Source organism: Mesocricetus auratus, unplaced genomic scaffold, assembly GCF_017639785.1.
Source record: "Mesocricetus auratus isolate SY011 unplaced genomic scaffold, BCM_Maur_2.0 Super-Scaffold_100021, whole genome shotgun sequence".
Lineage (NCBI taxonomy): Eukaryota > Metazoa > Chordata > Mammalia > Rodentia > Cricetidae > Mesocricetus > Mesocricetus auratus.
The window spans coordinates 35,218,436-35,242,165 of NW_024429202.1; positions in this window are offsets into that span (position 1 = coordinate 35,218,436).

The following is a 23,730-nucleotide window of genomic DNA, read 5'->3' on the forward strand; positions in this document are numbered from 1 at the left end:
ATAGAAATTAGCGTCAGTTGAGAGCTCCTGAGGTTGGAAGGGATGTGTAAGTCATCTCCAAATCTTCAAACACACAGTGAAGAGAACCAGCTCCTCTCGATGGCTCTAGCCACCAACCACTCAGCACCTTAACAGAAGGGACAGGTCACTACTGACAGACTGTCCTTTTGTTCTTTGAGCCAAGGCTATAGTAAGCCTAAATCAAGCCACCCCTGATGAGAAGTGCCTACCACATGTCACGCATGGCCCCTGACAGCTGGGGACATGAAGGTAGCACACACCGACTATCTCTCTGAAGGACACAGTCAGTGGTAGCTCCATGAAGGGACACTCACAATGATGTAGACAGATGGGCCCTTGGGGAGCTCACAAGGAGAGGCCCAGCCAAGCTCAGAGCTCTTCAGACATGAATCTGGCTTTGGAAGTGCTCATTGCAGGCTATTCTTTGTCTTCGCGACAGAGCTATACTCACAAAAAATTAATGGTGTCACACCTTCCCCTTCTAGTCTCCAAGTTTCCTCTTCTCAACATCTCCAACATTCCAAACACACCCACAATTGAACAAAGTTTGTTTTATTTTGTTTTTTTTTTAATTGTGAGTTTCTTCATCTAAAGCTCTTTTGAGATGTCACCTCTAAGCTAAGTACGGTGTTCCTGATGTCCTTACTCCAATTGGAGCATCATGCCAGTACTATTTCCCATGTATAATTCGTGGAAATGCTATGAAAGCCAGTATCTCCCATGACCCTGATATTCTGAAAATTGAACTATGGCATGTGGTCATGTTTCCTGGTCAGCCTTAGATAGTCAAAACCCAGTGCCCTCCTACCCAAATCTCTTCTGGACTCACACCTGCCTCCTTGGGGATGATGGAGACCTACCCTTTGCTTAAGTAAAGTTCACTGTGCTGTTATCGGCACTTCCTGGGAAGGAGCTAATTAATGCCTTGGGGTATGAGGCCAGGTAGAGACTATTTTTAGTGTGTGGGAGGAGGTGTAGAGGCTAGATGGAAATACCTCACCATTTTATAGCAGAGACTGGAACATTTGTTTATTTGAGTATCCAGAGGAGGTTCTAGAACCAATCCCTCACAGACATTGGTGCTTGATTGGGTGTAGAATTATAAGAAGGACAAAATTCTCTCTTGGGATTTGACTTCTCTGCTGTTTCTAATGCAGATTTTCTGCTGATGGGTTCAATGCTATCTCCCTTTGCACCCATCGAATGCCACCTGGTCTTTTGGGTATTTTTCTTTCTGTAGGAACTTAGGACTTCTCTCAGTCCCCAATCTAGTATGTTCTGCAATTTTGCCGTGATGGCTCTTGGTTGTTTTGGATTTTTGTTGCTGTTGCCTCCACACATACTCTCTTCTTTACTGGGAACTTTTCTTATATTGCGTTTTTGATTATTTTCTCGCCTTCATGGTCTCTTTGCTGTTCATGGAACTTCTATCTCGAATGGATCCACTAATTTTCCCACTCTGGCCTTTCCCCATTCTCCATTTTCTCTGTTGAAATGAAATGTGTTTATTTTTAAGTGTTTTTGAAGTGTCTTGACAAGGCAAAACTTAACTCTCCACTAAGACAGTGTGTTCCAAAGAGGGAGCACACTGAGACAGGAAGTGAGCTTGGTTTTCATTCTAACACAGGTGGCTGCTGGAGTTTGGCCTCACAGATGGGCTAGCTGATAGGCATCAGCGCACAGGAAATGAAGGAAAGAGAAGAGCAGTCAGCTCACCACCTACCCTGAATTCAAGGAGCCTTCGTGTAAACAAAGGTTTTACTGGTCCAGGGATTAAGATATTTGCATAAAGGCTCAACAAAGTTGGGGAGATGGAAAACCTTTGAAGTCCACGTTTTTATTGTATTCCGAAGAAAAGACTCACAGTGAAGAATGTTTCTTACAAATCCCTCCTCTGATTTTTAAACATTCCTTCCTTCAAACTCATTAAGACATTTGGCTCTCTTTGTTCTATCCTGGAAAAAGGAATTGCTGTGCAGGGGTGGGGTGGGGTGGGGTGGGGAAGGTTGTTTAATAATAGCTGACTTGATAAGCCTGAGCTAATTATCAAAGACAAAGCATTAATTATTCCACCTATTCCTTTAGCATAAGATGCTCCCACATCTAGGGGTGGTCCCTTGGCTGGGAAAGTGACCTGGCCCTGTTGGAATGCTGGGTCTCCACCGAGACCTACAGTCTGGCCTCCATCAGAGGTAACTCTGCAATCCTTCAGAAACAAGAGCAGAAATCAGAGCTCCCCAAACCACATTAGGCATATATGGTCTCTGGTAAGGATGCTGTTGCCCAAAGTCCTGAGGACATTTCTAGCTTTTAGTCAGGAGGGAAGCTAGTTATTTTGCTATGGGGTCTGTTTGTTCTAAGCTGCCAATTTCTACCTCCTTTTCTTATCGTCACCTTTGCTCCCGCCCTCTGCCCCCAGCTTCTGTCTGAAGATGTACCCCTCAGTGCCATTGTGGGATTGGGGTAATGAATGATCTGGCTTTACCCTGCCGAATTTGGGGTGTTGAGTGAGGCAGTTTGGGAGTACCGTTTCAGAAGGCCCATCTACACGACCCCAACTGTGAAACGTATCGAGGAAGGGAAGTCTTTGGCTGGTACCTTAGTTGGGCATTTGTCCTGGATTTGAGACCTAACAACCATCATTTGAGCTTTAGGTTAAAATAATTGTGGCCCTGTCTCTTTTGACTGCAGAACTGAGCAAAGATCTGAGGTCTTATACCTGGGCAGTAATTTTCTTATAAAGAAGAAACTCATTAATGAGACATATTCTAACTATCAGTCCATATAGTTTTAAGTCTAATGACTTGGCAGTGTGATTCCTTGGACTATTAAAGATAGACAGACAGACCAAAAGCAGTATACCCATCATTTTAGTTTTTGGATATACGTACTTTCTTGCTGGTTTTTAAGACCACATAGGTGGCCAAAATTCTTTTCTTATTAATTGTCAAGGCCAGAGGAGTATTTGGTCCTCAGGGTCACATGGGCTTGGCAGAGCTTCCAGCTTCCCCAGACATCCTTTAACCAGCTGTTCCATCTGTGTGAGCACAAGTCCAAGGCTTGTCTGACTGTGGCTTAGCTTGAAGCATTGAGGACGTTTTTCTCTATGCTGACTCTGTAGAATTGACACTGGTTAGAGTTCCCTGGGTGGGGCTCTGTCCTCCTTAGAACCCGGATGCATTGAGACTCGCTTTGTGAACAGGGGTTGACATGAGACAAACCACTTGAATTTGAAGGGTCACCTTCTAATAACCTTTAAACTTTCAAAGGTCATGAGTGAGTAGCAGTCAACACCTATGACTGAGGAAGAGCAAACTCATGTAAGTCTCAGTCTTTCACGGTGTCTAACCTGAGACCCTCCCTAGCTAAACTTGGGGTGACCCATGGCAAGGAAGTCCGTACTCACAATCAGTTGGGGTGAGTCTTCAGTTGGAAGCAGACAAGCTGAAAAGTTCAATAAGTAACCTCCTTTGTGCAGAGGTTAAGTTGCAGGGCAATATAATACTCTGATTATTGATTTCTATAGAGACTACCTTGGGTTCTCTAGTTTCTATCTAGGCCAGGCCTATGTGTTGAAAAATACCAAATATTTCTTTCTTAGAGCTTGTGGATGAAAGAGATGCTGAAGGATAAGGATGTAGCCTAGGAGAGTCTTTAGTGACACTGTCCATCTTTAAGGCAAAAGAAGATACAGCCGAATCATTTTTGTTTCTTTCTCTACAGTCTGCTGGAAAACTAGCTTTTATTCCTCTTCTTGGGTACTTACTGGGTTAATTACTTCAGCAGGGTGCACCTGGCTTCCTGTATCCTCTTCATTAGCAACCTTGGAGAAGTCAGAGTGTGCTAGGGTTCCTCGTCCCTACCCATGGGACTCTTTAATGCTCTGTGACCTTAAATTAATGCTCTGTATGTTATCTGGCTGATGTTTAACCTGCCTGTATTGGATCTATCACCCATCAAAACTCCTGGAATGAATATATATACCTCACATGTCAAAGAAGTCAGTCAACTTTTAACAGTTGTATACATGATGGAGCTAAACTTCCAGTATTTCCTTTGAGCATTTTCTCAAGTTTATGTCAATCCCTATCACATTTTTCAGTCTACACAGGAGACAAGCACAATAACATTTAGGGTGAACTCCTTCTTTTAAAGATCACCGTGAGGGCTAGAAAAGCCATAGAGTAATTTGCTACACACCATCTGAATTAAGTACCCTCAACACAGAGACGATAGGACACAGAACATCCGAAATAATGTGCAAAAAGATGATATCCAAATGTTCTTTTTCTGTAGACGGTGTATGCCGCAGAAACTAGAAAGATGAAAAAAAAAACACACATGAGTTTCCAGGGTACACTGGGGGGAGGGGCTAGAAACAAGGGTAGACATGTATGTAGCAAAGGAGTCCTGAGTATCTCAGCTAGAGAAAGACAGACTTGGATATGGGAGGCAGATTGAAGACCTTGAGATCCAGCACCCGTTGCATCTCCAGCTTCCAGCCCAAACAGGCTCTTTGCCTCCAGCTGTTGTCAGCTGCTTCTGGCAGCAGCTAGACTAGCACCTGGCAGCTGATGCTTCTGGTTCCCTTGGGATCTGTGATTTTCCCAAGACCCAGCTCTGGGCTCTTGCAAACTCACATGAGCTTTCCGAGTCAAGCAATTTCCAACTATCAGTTCTCTTGGATACCTGGCTAGTGTTGGAGGCACATGGTTAGAAAAACTTTTGACGTTTCCTCTAGAAACCAGTAAAGACGTCATGTAAGAGAACGTATCAAAATCAAATCAAAACAGACAAAAATCCTAAACAAACAAACAACAAAACACCATGAGGTCTAGTGTTAACTTCCTTAGTCTAATATAAAAAGGGGTACAGTGATCTCTGAGGGTTCATTGGGACTGAGAAGTTTCATGGGTGCCACCATTTTGACTTGTGCTCCACGATTGCATTGACCAAGGTGTTTATGAGATCACATGGTTGTTAGCACTTTCATAATGTCACACTATCCAAGATGGTGGTGGATAAAATCACATGGGTACATCCATCTTGATGAAGTCCTCAGCCAACATGATTCTGTTTTTGAAATTCTGGATTTTCTCTCTCTTTTTTTAAACCTTCAAATGTCTAATGGAAATGTTCATCTCTATTATTTTATTTTTATAGAGCTCTAGCTTGGTATTGAAAGCTTTCTTAAAGAATGAATTCTTTAGTTGTTCAGTGAGTACAAAAATCTCTCCTCAGGTCAGGCATTGGTGGTGCATGCCTTTAATCCCAGTACTTGGGGAGGTAGAGGCAAGCGGATCTCTTGAGTTAGAGGCCAGCTTGGTTTACAGGGCAAGTTCCAGGACAACCTCCAAAGCAACACAGAGAAACACTGTCTTGAAAAAAATCTCTCTTCAGAATAATAATGAGTTACTTTTGAAAAGTCTTTCTATTTCTGTATTTTCTGTTTCTTGCAATTTACTTTCCCTATTAATTTCATTTGTTGCTTTTATGTTGCAGGTTTTTTAAAAATTAAATCCTTCATCTTTGATTAAGTTGTAAGCTTCAAGGCTTCAGAGGTCTTTGTATAAATACCTCCTTTTCCTTGTAGTCCCAGCAACTCTTGCTCATTTTATATAAACCCAAGTTGACTTCAAAAAAGAAAATCAGTTTTCATTTTTGTTATTTTAACTCAAGTTTAATTGAACATGGAATTCCTTTACTGTATTTGAGAAGTATTTTAAGAGCTAAAACTTCCATTTCCTAAAGTTTTAAGAATGTATTTTTAGGATCAGACTTTATAATATTCTTAAAAATAAATATTCCTGGGCTGAGACTGGGTGTCACACTTGCCAGTATAGCCCTTGGAAGATCAAGGCAGGAGATTACTTCAATTTTCCAGGCAGCCTGAACCACATAGAAAGATCAACCTAAACTACAGAGGGAGACTCTCAAGATAAATGAATAAAAATATTCCTGGTTGAAACATATATATATGCATGATAGGTAAGTACTTTCTGCCTCTCAACTATGCAATCAGCCCCTTGGATGACATTTTAATCCTGACTTCTAAAGGCTGACTTAGAAGAAGATATGTTTGCTGTTGTGTAAAAGAAGCGAGAGGGGAAAAGGGATGAAGAAATCTTAGAAGTCAGCTCTGGAGATGAGAGAGGAAGATGGATGACCTGGGCCAGGAAGCTTGTCCCTGTGACAGATAGGATGGCATCATGGAGTGCTTACTATATACCCCAGCACCACTGGAAGTGAGTTCTTTTCATAGATTATGTTCAATCTTTTCTGTTGTTGTTTTGTTTTGGGTTTTTGGTTTTTTAGTTTTTCGAGACAGGGTTTCTCTGTATTGTTTTGGAGGCTGTCCTGGAACTCATTCTGTAGACCAGGCTGGCCTCAAACTCAGAGAGATCTGCCTGCCTCTGCCTCCCGCGTGCTGGGATTAAAGGCGTACACCACCAATGCCCAGCTTCTTGTTTTGTTTTTCGAGACAGGGTTTCTCTGTAGTTTTGGAGCCTATCCTAGAATTCACTCTGTAGATCAGGCTGGCCTTGAACTCACAGAGATCCACCTGTCTCCACATCCTGAGTGCTGGAATCAAAAGGCATGTGCCACCACTGCCTGGCCGATTATGTTCAATCCTCAAGATACAAAAGTTAGCACTTTGTGTATGTGTACATGCAAACTCAAGTAAGAACGTCTGCTACTGAGCATGCATAGTGCATGAGAGTCTGAGGGCAACTTGCAGGAGTTGATTCTCTCCACCTTCTGGGTTCTAAGGACTACACTTTGGTTATCAAAGTTGGTGGCAGGCACATTTACCAACTGAGCCATCTTTCCAGCCCTGCTTCAGTTTGCTGATGCATTTTCCTTGTTTTGCATTGCCTTAGTCAGGGTTTTATTAGCTGTGAAAAGACACCAGGACCATGGCAACTCTTACAAAGGAAGACATTTGACTGGGGCTGGGGGGCAGTTTCAGGGGTTTAGTCCATTATCGTCATGGTGGGAGATGGACGCGAAGGCAGAGCTGAGAGTTCTTCATCTTGATGTGCAGGCAGCAGAAGGAGACTGTGTGTCACACTGAGTGCAGCTTGAGCAGGTAAGACCTCAAAGCCCACTTCCTCAATGACACACTTCCTCGAACAGTGCCACACCTACTCCAACTAGACCACACCCTCTCACAGTGCCACTCCTGAGTCTACGGAAGCCATTCCCATTCAAACCACCATAGCATGCATAGTAACAGGCTTGGGGAAATCAAGTAAACTGGTCAGGTCTGTGTTAGAAGTGACAGGGTTGGACTTCAAGGCCAGGTTTGGCTGACTTCAAAACACACAACTTGCAAATGCTGCTCAGTCCCTAGACTGGAGTCTAAGGTATCATCTCAGGTAAGACAATGATGTGTGACAGTTTAAATCAAATCCACCCCTCCCCTCCATCCATCTAGACGATACCACTGGAGGTGGGCTTTGAGAGCTGAAGGACTTGTACCATTTCCTGTTCACAGCCTCTGCTTCCTGCTTTGGTTAAGGATGTGGCCGCTCAGTTTCCAGCTCCAGCTGCCAGGCCTCTGCTACACCATCATGCACTCTAACCCACTGGAACCATAAACCCAAACACCCTCTTTTGTCTATAGATCATCGCAGTGATGATATTTTATCGCAGCATTAGAAAGTAACTCATTTAGGGTCAGAGGTGAACTGAGGTTTTCAGTGCGATTCCTTGCTTGGAAAAGCTGAGTTTCCGTACTTTATACTTTGGGACTTCGGGGCACATTGGGGCAATGCTAGTTCCTCACGGAGCCTCCTCTAACACCACATGCCCTTCCTATTTTAAGATGCAGTTTTAATGAGAGCCAGGCTGACCTCTCCTCAGAAAGACGCTGGCTCTGACCTACCCATTATCTGCAGTCCCACTTTCACAACTCCACACTCTTGGTCTCCTCAGCGGCAGCTGGCTGCTAGGAGCTCTCATCTGGCTACTTTGCTCATGGTCCTCCAGAGGTGATGAGTTGTGTGTGAGGCCCCTTCAACTCCAGGGCCAGGGGTGGGATGACGGTGGGGGGAGGGGGAGGGGGTAGCATTCTGCAACAGGGACTGTGGGCAAAGATGAGAAGCTTTCGGATGGTTTAGGACTTTTCTCAAAGAAGGAAGTGTGCACACAGAAACGCCACCAGCATGTGACCATACTTTGGGCTGCACCAGAAAAGCAGGGTGAGCCTGTGCTGATTTGGATGGCTTGACTGTTTTCAATTTCCAGATTGTTTTCCTCCTGTTGTTATTTCATATACTCAGGCCTGATAATAACACGCTGAGCTGAGCTGAGAATTTAAATTTAAAGTGGCAGGAAACCCACATCTTCCTACTTTGATAGATCAAATCCATTTTTTTTCCTGTACTAGAAAATTGAAGGACCCAATTGAAGCCTTAGTTAGAAGATAATTCCAGTTGATTCATGCTTGCTGTCCTCTTGTGTCTTGCCTGCATTTTGCAGTACAAGTCAGGCAAGTGCCTCCTGGTGGATGGATGGCATTTCAAAGCATTAGGAATATATATATATATATGAACTCTAAGCAATTGCTTCCGGGAGCTCTCCAGACCGTGTCTTCCCAGTCTGAGCAAGAAACCTGCACCTACAAGGAAGTGTTTGGAGTTAGCTCTGCAATGGGTGCATCCAAGGCCACTTACGACATGGCAGGGCAAATGACTGTGTCCTAACTTTTAGGCCTCAGAGGAGAGGTGATGGTCGCAGCGGTATTATAAATAGTCTCCTGTCTCCAAAGAGAAGCAATGTGCGACTATCTCAAGTTGCGAGTTAACAGAGTTCCCAGGAAAGCAAAGTTTCCAGTTGCCTTTTCGATAAACACATTCTTGGAAAGGGTAGTCGGCTACCTACCCAGGGACCCTGGTGAAGATATTTTGAGCAGTCTGGAGCTGGCTGTCTGCACGCTTCATTCTCACAGTTTGAAGTCCTCTCCAGTTAAATTATCAGGAATGAGGAGTTAGCATTCAGCTGGCAGTTTTGATCAATGTCTGTCAACCAGGGTCAGGTGGGGCACCAGATCCTAAGATATAAAACATTCCGAGGCCTTCTCTCTACCCTGCCCTCTGGTCTCAGGGATGCAAGGAGAAGTTCAGGAGATGCCTGCCAGTACCACTGACCTGGACTGATGTTGTCACCTTTTATTAACCCTTCCATCTGCACTGTCCTGTCCCCCAAACCTAGCCCACACAGGCACACCTGCTACTGGAGTGAAGGACTCTCAATACACAGTTCATGTACCAAACAAACAGTACGGCTACAGTTGCACACCAATTGTCTTTCTTGATTTTACTTCCTGAGGTCCCAGGACCTTGAATCACTGGGGACATGAAGCTTCAGACTTTAGTCTCAGCAGCAATGAATCTTCTGAGACTCATTTACATCTTTGTTCTCCTGGTAGTTCTTAAATCCTCTAAGTATTTCTGAGCTGCTTTTTACCACTGTTGTATCAAACCCCTTGCCTGGTTCTACAGTTGCTGGATGGAAAGGCCATCCATCCGTTTATTGAGACTCACAGTTCTAGAGGGTTAGAGTCCAGGGCTATCATGGTGGGGAACATGGCGGCAGGCAGACAGGCATGGAACTGGAGCAGTAGCTGAGAGCTTATGAATTGAGATAACAGCTACAAGACTGAGAAAGATAATTGGGAATGGCATGGACTTTTGAAACCTCAAAGCCCACCCCCAGTGACACACCTCCTCCAAGACCACACCTCTTAATCCTTCCCAAAGAGTTCCACCAACTCCATACCAAGTGTTCAAATGTAAGAGTCTATGTGGAATGTCCTCATTCAAACCACCATAGCTATCTCTGGAGTTCCCTTTCACACAGGTGCACGCACTGCCCACAGCCCAAGCTGTTTTCCTGAGGAATAATACGACTAAACGTCTAAATAATTTTGAATTCCAGTGTCCTGATGATGACTCCCATATGCCCACCTCTCCCCCGCAGCCCAAACGTAAACAGTCTGAAATCTAAAGAGTATTTTCATGGTCCATTTTGACAACAGAGATCTCAATGCAGATTATCCAGTTTCTCGATTTTGTAACTTTGACACATCAAGGGGAAACACCCAACAGACAGACAAACGTACAGAAAAATCAGAGGTGAAACTGGAAACTCTAAGTAAATAATTCATCACTTATATAGTAAATGTTTCATAAAAAATGCTTGTTTTACATGGAAAGAGAAGGACTCTGGTGTGGAAATCCGTATCACAAGAATTCGTGGAAGACGACTGCCTGGAGCAGGTTAGTGAGGCTCCCAAAAGGTCATGTCAAAGACTGAGTGCTTGACAGCTGCTTCAGCACAGAGAGACTGGAGCACATGTTCCTGTGTGCCAGCCTGGCCAACTGCTCTGCCCCCAGAGGAGATGCTGGCTCTCATCCCGGGAGTCACTTTTCCTGTCAATTATATGCTCTTGACAAGTCTGAAATGGAAACAGAGGGTAGGCATGGTCACAGTAGAAGTCCTTCCTGAAGTGTCCAGAGAGAATGGTCTGGAGAGCAGGAGGAGGCCTGATTTGTGCGTTCTACAGCTTTCCCTGACACTAGCTTGGAGACCTAGAGTTAGCCCGTTTGCTTCCGGGTTCTTTTTTAGTTTAATGAATTTTTATTAAACTAAAAACAATCTTATTTTACATACTAGTCACAGTTCCCTCTCCCTCCTATCCTCCCATGCTCCCCACCAACCCCCATCCCACCCTGTATCCACTCTCCAGGGAGGGTGAGGCCTCTCATGGGGGATCATCAAAGTGTGCCACTTCATTTGGGACAGGATCTAGACCCTCCCCTGTGTATATAGGCTGAGAGAGTATCCTTCCATAGGGAATGGGCTCCCAAAACGCTTTCTGGTTCCACTGCCAGAGGCCCCATAGACTGCCCAGACTGCCTCCAGATCATTTACCTATTGAAAGAGTGCAAGTGTTACAGGCTTCTACAACGTGACATGAGGCGTTTCTAGAAGTACTTGCAACAGTGTCTGGCACACAGGTCCTTAAGGACTGGAATCAAAACTTAATTGAGATAGCATTGCCGGTAGTTGAATTACCAGGAATAGGGTATCCTGACTGCTTAGAAATGGGCTGGGGGTGGGCGTGGGGTCATGATCAACGTGCTGCTAGGTGTCATCTCTACTTTTCTACTGTTGTGGGAAAGTTAGAAAAGACTTTAGAGGTAAAATAACAAAGATCCAAAGGCAAGAATAGAGTTATTCTATTCATGAGAAGTCAAAGGGCACTGAATCCAGGAAACCATTGTGCTAGATACTACAGGACAAGAGAGCCACACCAAGTTGGTTCGTTGGTTCTCGTGTTCATGGATAACAAACCTCTGGGAAGTAGATTCTCACCTTGAACACGTCACTTATGTCTTGCTTTGTCTGCTCATCCTTGCATTGGGGTTTCTCACCAGCATGTACATCAAGACAAGGCTTGAGATATTCTTCCACTGAGCCAGTCTACGGGGAAATGACGACTACTTGTGCGAAGCTGAGCAACAAGGACATGTTGTAGAATGAGGACCTCCGCCTTGAGTGTGGATCTAGCCAGTTGGACAGCAAAAGAGTCAACAAATGCTGGGTGGTGGACTGTGAGTACCAATGCCCACCTTTCTTCCCGTTCTCCCTTCTGAGCATCATCACTAACTACGCAGTGTGTTCATCTACTTGCTCTCCTCTCTCCTTTGCTGATGTTTCATGTGTCAACATCATCTCATTAACGAGATTCTTGTGATCTTGGCTCCTATTTTTACAGCCTACTTGGAGTCTCAGAAATCACAGTGCCACCAATAAGTCCAAGTTCAGGCAGTGCCAAGCCCCATCAAGGATGTGCAGAAAACCTACCATGGCCTGCATACATTAGTGGCCAGAAAGAAGACACCAGAACTCTGAGACATAATTTTTATTGGTGTTAACATAAAGTAGAAACCAGTGATCTTTCTATACATCTGGTTTCTTTTTATTTGTGGCTACTGTTTTCCATGCTTGGACACATGAAAAATTGATACAATGGGGCTGCAGAGATGGCTCCGTGGTTAAGGAAATGCACTGCTTTTTCTAGAGGTCAAGCGTTTGGTTGCCACTGCATATATGGGACAAGTAATAACTGCCTGGAACTGCAGCTCTGGAAAATTCAAAGTACTGGCGCATGTGTGCTCATACCCGCACAGAGACATGCACGGATGCGTATGTTTTAAAGACTAATAAGATAAAGCAATTAATGCGGTATAACATGGTGGGTTTATCTCCAAGTAGGCCTGGCATCTGGCTTTCCCTTCATTTCACATCAGATGTGAGCATTTATAAAAAAATTCCTTAGCTGTATGAGTTTTCGTTTACTAATGGGTAGATGGAAAGAGTGATAATTAATTTGCTGAATTTGTCAGAGAATTAAATGTTACAATTGTGATGTCACTGCTTCCATCTTAACGAGGGAGAGCATCTCTCCTGGTTCAGGCAGAAATGGTTTCTAACACACTGTTTTGGTGGCCACGGCTCTACTCAGTCTTCCAGGCCCTTGGTTTACACATGGATGCCAGTAATTACTAGGAACTCTGAAAATATTTGATGAATATCTGCCTTATGTCCAGCCCCATGCCGTACATTTTTAGGAAAACAAACTGAACACAGTAAATGGAGAAACTTAAGTAGCAAAAATTAGATAGATGTTGTGAAGCGGTTATGTTCAGAGTCTTAAGAGTTGGAGGATGCTGGAGGTCAGCTGTATACTGTTCTAGCCAGAGAAGAGGTGCATTGTGGGAGACGAATGGATAAGAGGAGAGTAATTAGCAATGTACCCATAATAGTGAGTCATGAACACATCAGACATTGTTCTGAAGCACCGAGAGTGGTCAGAACACACTACCTTAACATAGAAGCACATCAACCAACACTCTTCACTACCCACTAGTACTTGTTAGTTTCACACCATACTCCAGTTTGCCTACCTCTCTGCATCCATGCTATCTTCCTGTTTGCCTTGTAGTACTTACATTCTAAAGTATTGTTACACCTAGCCTGTTATGCGCCAGGAGAGCGACACTTTTTGGTTCCAAATGTTTTATTAAAATCACCACATAAACAGGTCACTAATGGACCAGGGCTGCGGAACAAGGACTTGGGAGCCTTGTTTCTCCTGATAGTCCGAGCTGGGGCAGAAGAGGGTTTATAAGCACAAAACTCACAAACAATTGACTTACTGTTCAAAGGTTTAGTGCATTGTCATGATGGTGAGGGGCATGGCTGCTCATAGGCAGACACAGTGCTGGAGAGATAGCTGAGAGTTCTCCATCCTGATCCACAGGCAGCAGGAAGAGAGAGAAAGACACTGGGCCTGGCTTGAGCACTTGAAATCCCAAAGCCCATTCACAGTGACACACTTCCTCCAACAAGACCACATCTCCTAATGCCTGTCAAGTAGTGCCACTCCCTAAAGACCAGACATTCAAATCTATGAGCCTCTGGGGGTCATTCTTTTTTTTTAATTTATTTTTTGTTTTTTATTTATTTATTACATATACATCAGATGGAATTTTAGATGGTTGTGAGCCACCATGTGGTTGCTGGGAATTGAACTCAAGACCTCTGGAAGAGCAGTCAGTGCTCTTAACCTCTGAGCCATCTCTCCAGCCCCCTGCTGGCCATTCTTATTCACGCCACCATCTTTTCTTCTTGTTCAGTTCTTAACTTCAGCTCTGCTTGAGCAGTGTGTCGGCCGCCAGATGCATCCTCAGGGAGAGATGATACAGAAGTGTAACCGCACAGACTTTGTGTCTAGGGGACAGAGCCGCTGAATCCCAGGCGTTCTCACTGTTTGGGTGTTGAGTGACGTCATCCTACAGCAGAGAATATGACCAGTTCAGCCACCATCACCACTTGATAGGAAACCCTAGCCCATCCAGGTGTGAGTGGAGGCACTTGTCGAAGACTCAGCTGTGTCCCCGACCTCTACCATGTGCCTTAGAAACAGTCCTGACGCTAAAATGCCGCCCTCATCTGAAAGAATTCAGGTTCTCACTTCCTCATAAGCCTGAGCATGGGAAAAGAGCCCAGAGAGCAAAGTGACTTGTTTCCTCTTCCAACATCTATGTGAATACTTTATTTATATTTTTGGTTGTGAGCCTAGCCTTTAACGGCTGAACTATCCCTCCAGCCTGTGAATACTTTATTTAAAACAACAACAACAACAAAAACTCAAGAGCTTAAGTCTCAAAGCTTAATTGTCACTCTTTCCATTATAATGGAATTGTGGTGTCCATTCAGGGACCACTGGCTTGGTGCGGAGGGACATGAAGCGCCACCCGGAGGAAGGAGTACAGGGTGCATCAATAACAGGCACTCGTGCATCCCGGTGAGATGCGGTGTGGTGAGCACTGAGATATCTCAGTCCCGACAGTAGCTACAGTCTGGAGAGAGCACAGGGAGTACAGACAGCGGAACTTGGCTTTCCTAGGCATACCCTGTCTTGCATAGCACAGTTAAAAAAAAAAAAAACAACTCTCCAGCACTGTCCATGGGACAGATGAAGATTCTAGTGATTTTAGCTGTCTTGGCGAACTCCACAGAGTGGGATGGCTCCATGTTCTAGACTTACCAAGAATAGTTCATTTCCAATCAGTTGTCTGATGAATTATGAAGGCCTCTTGTCAGAGCTGGAGCATTCCTTGAGGTCTACCAACATCCACAGTCTTTCCCCAGAGTGAGACAACTGCTGTTTCCTCACGCATCTTCTGTGAATGCATCCTTCCCCTTCCTCTCATCATCGCCTGCGTAGTTTATCAAAATCTCTCCTATCCTTCACCAGGAGAAATTTAGCCAAACTCACAAGCCCTCTTCCCCTTAGGATCTCAATGGTCAGGTACAGAAGGGTCCCTCCACTTTCCCTTGGTAGCAATCTCTTTGTCTGAGGCAAAGGGGGCTGAAGAGGGGAGGGGTAGCCGGGTTGTGCAGTAAATAGTTGCCTTTGAACACCGGTGTATATAATTCCTAATTGCATTGCAAATACCTATCCTTACACACACAGATAATTGTAGCTCTCACCCTTCTTCAAAGAAGCTTCATTTTACAGCTGACAGAGGCCATTTCAGAAGTTTACAACCAGTCAAAATGCAGAGACCAGAGCCTGGGGTCCCAAGCCTTGGCTGATCCATTTACTGCACGACCCCTATTCGGCTGATCCATTTACTGCACGACCGCTATTGTTAAGGCTCGAAGGACACGAAGAGGTGGGACAGGAAGATTGCAATGCCCAGGGGACTTGGATTTCTGCTGTGAGGTAGTTATTGTCTACATATGACCGGGAGGCTGCACCCATGAAATCACAATGACATGCTTGCTTAATCTGGACCTGTACAGGGACAACACCAGTTGACATGCCAACATGGGTGGGGGACATCCCCACGGCTCTGTCTCCGGATGAAGGGCTATAGCAATGAATGGCTTCTGGGAGAGCGAGAGTTGGTCTTCTCCAGGGACAAGCCCCTGACAGCTTAGCCAGTCCCAAGTGTGCATCCTTGGAAGCATATACATACAAGCAACACTAAGTGGTCTCAGCATTCAATCTGCAGATTACTTTTGGTATGCTGATCCTGCCTATCCAAGAGCATGATGTTATGGGATACATATAGACAGTAAAAATAATTATGATGATGAAGCCAATCAACATATCTAGCACTTCAGTTACTCGTGTGGGACAAATGTCACCAAAAATGCGCTTATTTCTTTGAAGTCCCTGTATTAGTACAATTTTATTAATGTCATCCTCAGATTGCACACTAGAACTCTAGACTATTTCCCTGGTAGGGCTTTCTTTTTCTTTTTCTTTCCATTTTCTGTGGATGTGGAATATCTCTTTAATAAATTTATGTACTTATTATTTTACATCCTGGCCATAGTTTGCCCTCCCTTCTCTCCTCCTAGTCCCTTCCCCCACCCTCCTCTGTTCCTACCCCCCAATCTACTCTTCCTTCATTTCTGTTTAGAAAAGGGCAGATCTCCCATGAGAATCAACAAAATGTGACATATCAATTTGCCGCAAGATTAAGCGCCTCTCCATGTGTTAAGGCTGGGCAAGGAGACCCAGTATAAGAAGAATGGTTCCAAAAGCCAGAGACAGCCCCTGTTCCCAGTGTTAGGAGTCCCACAAGAGGCCCAAGATACACATGTAAGCAGAAGGCCTCATCCACTTTTAATTTAGTGGTGAATCCAGGGATTGAAGCCTGCATTCTTTTCACCAATTCTAATAACATGTTTCTATCCATAGAGTCCTTTATGTAAGTCAGTTTATTTTTGTCGTCTAAGTCTTCCTGTGTTTTTCTCACCAAAAATGTTCTATGCAATATTTATCAAATTGCTAGCAGTTTGTTACTTTTTATTTCAAACTTCTATGGGATCCTCAGATGCTACCCCACAATTACCTATCTTGTTAGCTCTTGAATGACGTCAAGCAGATGGGTGTTAAATATTTTGTACAATTTTTGTGGCTGTTTTTGGGAAGATTTGTCCCCATTTTTTTTACTGCTATTGGGAACAGAAATTCCTAGCTGAACATGTTTGTATAAGCTTGCATGGCATCACCATCTCAGTAGCAATACTAATAATAATAGATAATAAGAATTATTATTATCCACTGGTGAGGGCCCCTGAAAGTTGACTACAGACAGAAAGAAGACACTGAGGGTTGCATCTTAGTCCGCACCTGAATATGACACCATTCTGATCCATTTCTCCAGCTCGTTTCCACTCTGGGAATGTGTGCATGCGTGATGCCAAAGCAATCCCTTCCTTTATCTGTTTATCACGGGATTTCTACACAGGTTTCATGGATCCAAATTCACTGTCAGGGTTTTCATTCACCATGCATGCCATTATTTTAAAATGCTAATTGTGTTTAATAACACCGAATCCCCCAAAGTTTCAGGCCCAGGCATCATCGTCTTCTTTTTTTTTTTTTTTTTTTTTTGGTTTTTACGAGACAGGGTTTCTCTGTATTGTTTTGGAGGCTGTCGGTCCAGTGTGGCCTCGAAGTCACAGAGATCCGCCTGCCTCTGCCTCCCGAGTGCTGGTATTAAAGGCGTGCGCCACCACCGCCCGGCCCATCATCGTCTTCTTTAAAGCACCATCTTCCCCTTGAATGTCCTAGCTCAAGCATTCCTCCTTCATCAGAGAAGCCCCAGCTGCTCTGCCCCAGCCTGGCCCTCCTTGGGTAAGAGGCCCTTCCCAGAGCCTCAGAATGGACCACTGAGGCAGAAGACCACAGAGGCCTCTGCTCTGGGTTGTCTTGGCCAAAAATTAAGGAGACATGTTTGGTTAAGCTGAAGATATCATTCTCCCTATTTTTTGCATTTGGGAAATGTTTCCCAAATGTATCATAGAGCTTGACAGATACCAAATCTCCCATAAAAGAATATTTGTAAAACAAGGAAGAAAATTTCCAAGCCATATTTTCATGGAGGCATGAAAAGCAAAACACAATTCCTCGATCTATTTTAGTAATAGTGCCATAAATTATTCTACACTATGAACAATATAAACAAAATTGACTTTCATAAAGGATACTTGGCATAAAGAAGTTATAAACAATCTTTCTGTTATAATTAGGACACATTTGGAACAAGAACAAACCCTGAAAGAGAGTGAATGAAGGAGGAGGGTGGGGAGGAAGTTGAGGAGGATGAAATACATGGAAGAACAAAGGTGCTGAGACCCACCTTCCTTGAGATCCCCATGTTCAAGTCCAAGGACACCCACTACCTGTCTTCTGGCTACACCACCCTGACAGAGGTCTCTGTGTGCTCTGCTCTCTTTAAATCCCACTGCCTTTAACATTTCTCCCCAATTACCACTCTGTGTTACACACCCATCTTTCATCTTTCCATATACCCTGGCTCCTGGGACATTTGATTAGAGGGATGTTTTCTGGGGAGTATAGACTTACAGTATCTACCCCCCAAGAAATTTTCCTCTGTAGAAAAACAAGGCAATGTTTTCCTTCCTTTATTCCAGCATCCCAGCGTCATAATCATCTTTCTTCTAAAGTCACAGCCTGTCAGACTTGCATAATTGGAAGTCATGTGCTACTCAATGATGAGATGCATTCAAAGAAATGTTATGCAGTTGCATCATTACGTAGAGCGTACTCAAATCGACTAAGATGCCTATGATGTCAGTGGGCAATATGAACTGATGGGTCTACCATGGAGTATGCATTCCCTTATTGATTAAGACCTTGCTCTGTGTCACGTGATTGTATGTGCAAAATTTGATCTAAATCATAGAAAGAAGATTTGTTGAGATTGAGCGTGAACTAAAATCTAAACCTCTTCAGCTTTTACCCACTCTTTTCTTCATACTCAAATCTTGTTTCATTGCATGGGAATTCAGTTAGGCAACATTATATTGTTGGGCCTTATGAAAGCGAGCCATCTAGGAAGGTAATTTGTACAGTCTAGACCCTTAATCCATTGTTGCTAACAGTGTGAGGGGAAATTTGTCATGGGCCTTCTTTAGGGTGTATTAGTCTCATTGGTTCCATTAAGTCATCAAAGTGCCAAGGATGAAAATCTATCCCCTGACTCCTGTTCAGATAACTCCAGCAGTCCACATCTTACACTTTTAGCTGGCCACAGTGCGTCAGAGCTTCCTGCAAGCAGGTATCCCTGGGATAGTGAGCTGACCTTCTACATCCGTTGCCTCTGGGAATGCTCCAGCTTCCCAAAGATGCACAAACCTGGCATACCAATCGGCTGACTGCTATCGGCTGTCACGGTGTTAGCTTCCAGCCTGTCTATCAAAGGGTGAGTTCACCTGAGGAACCTGATGCCCCCACTAGCAGGTCTAGAATCAAATAAGTCTTCAAATTGTACCTCTCTCTGTTGTCAGACGCAAAATGTACAAACAAACCCCACGTCAGGGTGTCTCCTTTCCCAAGGTTATTTTTAGTTGAAACGAGTACCTCCCAACACTTTACGTCTCCACAGCACCAACTGAGCTCCTATCACGCCCTTCTTCCTCTCTATTAATTTCTTTTTCTGGATCTGCCTTGCTTGAAGCTTAAGACCCCCCCATCCACTCCCTTGTCCCGTGTCGTTCATTTCCCAAGTGCACAGAGTGGAAGAATGAATACTAGATTTTATCTCACTCCAAAGGAGTCAACCCTGATGAGTTCCCAGCCATGCCTTCGGCCTGAGGAAATGACATCACAGTGGCAGGAGCTGTTTGGTAGTTCCCTTATGACACCATCTTCTAGGCGCTTTCTCTCCTAACCCTTGGGGTCTTGTAAACAGCAATTTTAGCACATTGTCAGAAAAGTCTCTATTTTGCTAAATCTGAAGTCTCAGTGCTTGGCATCCTTCCAGCTTTGCTGGTGGTGTGAGCACCGTGGGTCCCCTCCTCATCTCCAGTAGTCATACACTTTGTGTCCTTTTCCCCGGTGTCCCTGCTGATGCAAGAACCACCAAAACTGTTTCTAGACTCACCACAAAACCAAATCCTGATTAGGACATGTACTGCGCATTGAAAATGTCATACTAAAAATGTGCCACATCGAACCTGAAAGGCATCATGGTTGACAAACAGAGCTCTATGGTGTATGGGCTGTTTCCTGGATGACCACAGGGTTGACTGGGGCTTACAGCTTGCTGGCCCTGTGCAGCATCCGGCGAGAAGACCAGGATGGGAATATATAAACTCTAAAGATAAAGTCGGGCTGGATATGGTGGTACACACTTTTAATCCCAGGACTTTCAGGAGACAGGATAATCTCTCCGAGTTCCAGGCCAGCCTGGTGTACACAGTAACAGGCCAGCTACAGCTACATTGTGTTTCAAAAAACTATCTTTAAGTCTGTTCCCTGAGTGTGTACTTCTTCTTTGTTGCCATGATGTCAACAATTATGAGCCAACCTTCACAAGCTGATGACTATCTGAACAGTAGCTGTTCCCTTGGCTTCGACTATTGTGAACCCCCATATATGTGTAGAAGGAAGATTTTTCTCCCTCCTGCTGGTCCTGCTTGGATCAGTTTCTGTCTTCCCACTGGGTCCCAGCATCTGCTTGTAAGATAACCACTCAGAAACTTTATAATTGTTTGGCCCATGGCTAAGGCTTTTTACTGGCTAGTTCTCCTCCTATAAATTAACCTATTTCTACTAATCCTTGTATCACCGTATGGCTGTGTCTTCCTTGTGATGCCCTGGCGTCTTGCCTCCCCAGTGGCTACATGGCATCTCCTTGACTCTGTCTTCCTTCTCTCTGTCCCTTTTTTTGAATTTCCCGCCTAACTACATTCTGCCTGTCTATTGGCTGAAACAGCTTTATTCGTCGACCAATAAAAGCAACACACATATTTGCAGCATGCAGAAGGGCCTCCCACATCCTGTATGCACCTTACATTCCAATGTAAAGAAGGATTAGTGGGCCGGCCTGGCATGCAAGCCTGGAACCCTAGCTCCTGAGGCTGGATGAAATAAAACATGGAGGTATAGCTTAGTGCCTGGGGTATGGAAGGATGTGATTCAATCCTCAGTACTATAAAAGAAAAGAAGAACAATTCAGATGTCATGAATATTCATTAGTCATCCTGATTTTGCCTACCTTACTTCCTCCCAAGTCTAGGAAGTATGGGGATAACAACTGTCTTATCAGTGTGGAAACTGAGCTCGCCTTAAGTGGGCCTGGGGTTGAATCACATGGTTCTCTCTGACTGAACGCCTAGTTTTGTGATGACTCCTGTGCTTTCAGCCCTTACCCTTGTAGCTCCTAACAACCCTCAGATGCTCAGTTAATCTATGAGCCCAGTCAGAGCTAAGTTTGTAGGTGACGCATGCGTACCCAGAGTGACACTGGCAAGGGGCCCAGACCTGTACCCAAAGCCTTCTGCTTGTCCCTGGCAGCAGACAATGGTTTCCATTCGGCCACCACATGCCCCTGTGTGCCTTGGAGCAGCTGGGGCAAAGGAAACCATAGCCAAGCCATTCCTTGCCCCTAAGTATCATTTCACTGCCTACATGATAAAAGCCACTGTCCTTGGCAAGGCAACCATGCCAGCCACAGTCTGTTCCGATCTTCCTGAACTCATCATCTGACACTCATGTCCCCATTTTCCTGTTCCCACCTCTGAGCTCTTGCCATGGCCCTGAGACCTCTGTGTCATTGTATAGTGGCTGAGTCCTTTCCCTTCTTCACTCTGGCTTACTGGTGCTGAACCTGGTCAAACAGGCCTCTCTGGCTAAGAGAAGGTAGACAGAGGAGACATTATGGCAGTTTGGAGCCAAGCCCTTAAGATACACTATGGTTTCTCCTCTACCCTTCTAGTGTTTCTGTCATTGTTGTGTGGAAAGCAGGCCCCAAACAACTGCCAGTCCCCAAACGTGGAGACACAAGAAACATAACTAAAGCTAGCTCACAGCCTGGAGCCGAGACCAGCAAAGCCCACTGACCCTCCTGGCTGGGAGAGAGAGGTGAAGGCTTACTACTCTCTACCACGCTGTCATGAGGTCATTTATCATTAATGCTACAGCACATTTCACATTAACTGATATTTTTGAGGTCTCTCTAGTATGTGAGTATCTACATACCATGTACATACATGTGCTGGTAAAACTGTTTCCTACCCAGGGAAGTTCCTGCTCATTTGAGTAAGCCATGCTGAATAGGCTACCATTTAGCACATCAAGTAGGCTTCCGTTTGGGCACTTCCAAGTTTGTGCTGTTGTTTTTCTGTGAGGAGCGGATCTGGGCCTTCACACACAATTTGGGACAGTTTCACGTGTGTGTGTGTGTGTGTGTGTGTGTGTGTGTGTGTGTGTGTGTGTGTTGGGGAGTCCTATAGGGAGATGATCTTGTTTGACTGAAAATGCAGAATCAGATAAAGGGAGAGGCAGACAGAGGAGTTTCCCAAGAGGTGGGAAACCAGTCACTGTCCTGCCTGACTTCCCTGGGGACTGAGGTCAGGATGCTCACATTTCTTTAAAAGGACTTTGACAGTGACAACTACGTCAAAGTGCTTTCAGCCCAACCTCCACCAGCATTAGTCACCTGAGCCTACTAGAGAGAAGGTGTGATAATGAATACACCTCAGAGAGATTTACTCAGCCGGAGATCATAAACTATTACCTTAGTACAAAGTGGTGGATCAAATGAGCTCGTAGAACACAGGCTTGGACCAGAGTGGCAAGCAAGAGTAAGGGCTTCTTGCTGTGACTCAGCCCATCAAGGTGCTTGCAGAGGGCCAAATTAGTGCCTTAAAGCCTGACTTTGTTGTGCCATGGGTGGTGTATATCCGTAGACACTGGGGAGAAAGAATTCTGCAAAGAAACTCCTTTGATAAAATAGTGGCTATCCTATGGGTCAGTCATTAGAGAAAGGGTAATGTCACTACTTCTTGTTTGATGGCTCTTGACCTGTAAGGAACACAATTTCTTTTCTGTCTCCTTACAACACACACACACACACACACACACACACACACAGACAGACACACACACACAGCCCTTTACCTCTGATCTCTTCTGTATTGCTGAATTTCCCCCCCACCCCAACTTTTAAGCTTTGTTTTCCAGACAGTAGTGTGACCATGCAAGTTCAGTAGAACTGCTTCCTGCTGTCAAGGTTGCTCCACTGTGTGACTTTGTCTTAACATGTATATAGCTGTTTTCTTCTTCTCCTGCAAGGACTTAAGGTCTCCCTCTATTACAGGAGTCTTCCTGGCTGAGGATCAGGAGTGTGTGGGACGGGTTCCTGAGGCTGGCAGCCAGGTTTGGGCCATTGCCATGCTGCCTTCTATAACTGACCTCCTGCCCTCTGTGGAATGCCATGTGGGCTCCAGGCCATCCCGAGGGACCTTCGCCTAGCTGCTTCCAGTAGTGTTGACAGGCACAGTGGCTGCCTCTCTACAGGCATGAATAGCATCAAAGGCTGTGATTTCAGCCCCAATGGGACCATCTTGTCCTGCTGTGCTCTTGGGACTTAGTGGGGGGGGCGTGACAAGCGGGGCAAAGAGACTCCGAATCCCTTCTGCGGTGATGGATGCTTAAGGAGCATGGTCTGTGCTTGCATGGAGAGGACAGTGAGAATTTAGAACTCTCCAAGATGCTCTACACAACTCACTTCTGCTCAACCTCCCTGAGATGGAGACATGCTGAGACCTCAAAAGTGTTGGGGTTCACAGAAGCACAGCATGGAGATCAACACTTCTGAGTCTTCAGCAGTGTCCACTTTCACCCCGGACAGGATGACCTGAGGCTAGAGGGCGCTCTATGGGCTGTTGGGGTCACACACTGATGAGTCTATCATTTGCCTGTGGCCCTGCCAGGCACCATTTTCACTGTCCCCCACAACCACCCCAAGAGTTTGGTTTGCTTACCTCCAGATACCCCTGAACAACCAAAGCTTATGCCTATCCATTCCTCAGCTCTTGGTTTCCCTGGTATTGTGTCATTTGTCACTGTCACCCACAGAATCAGTCCAAAGTCAATGGAGTCACCTTCCTTAGAAAGAGCCGTGAGCTGTTTCAGATTTCTGTAGAGCACAGCCTGGTCAGGACACCCATCAGTGCTGGCTGTACCTCCTGCTCGGCTGCACAGCTCCCACTGCTGCTGACAAGTGCTTGGCCCTGCTGCTTACTCTGCCTGTCCCTTTGCATTGCTGTGTCACCATGGTCTACTTCCCCCCCTCCTCCAAT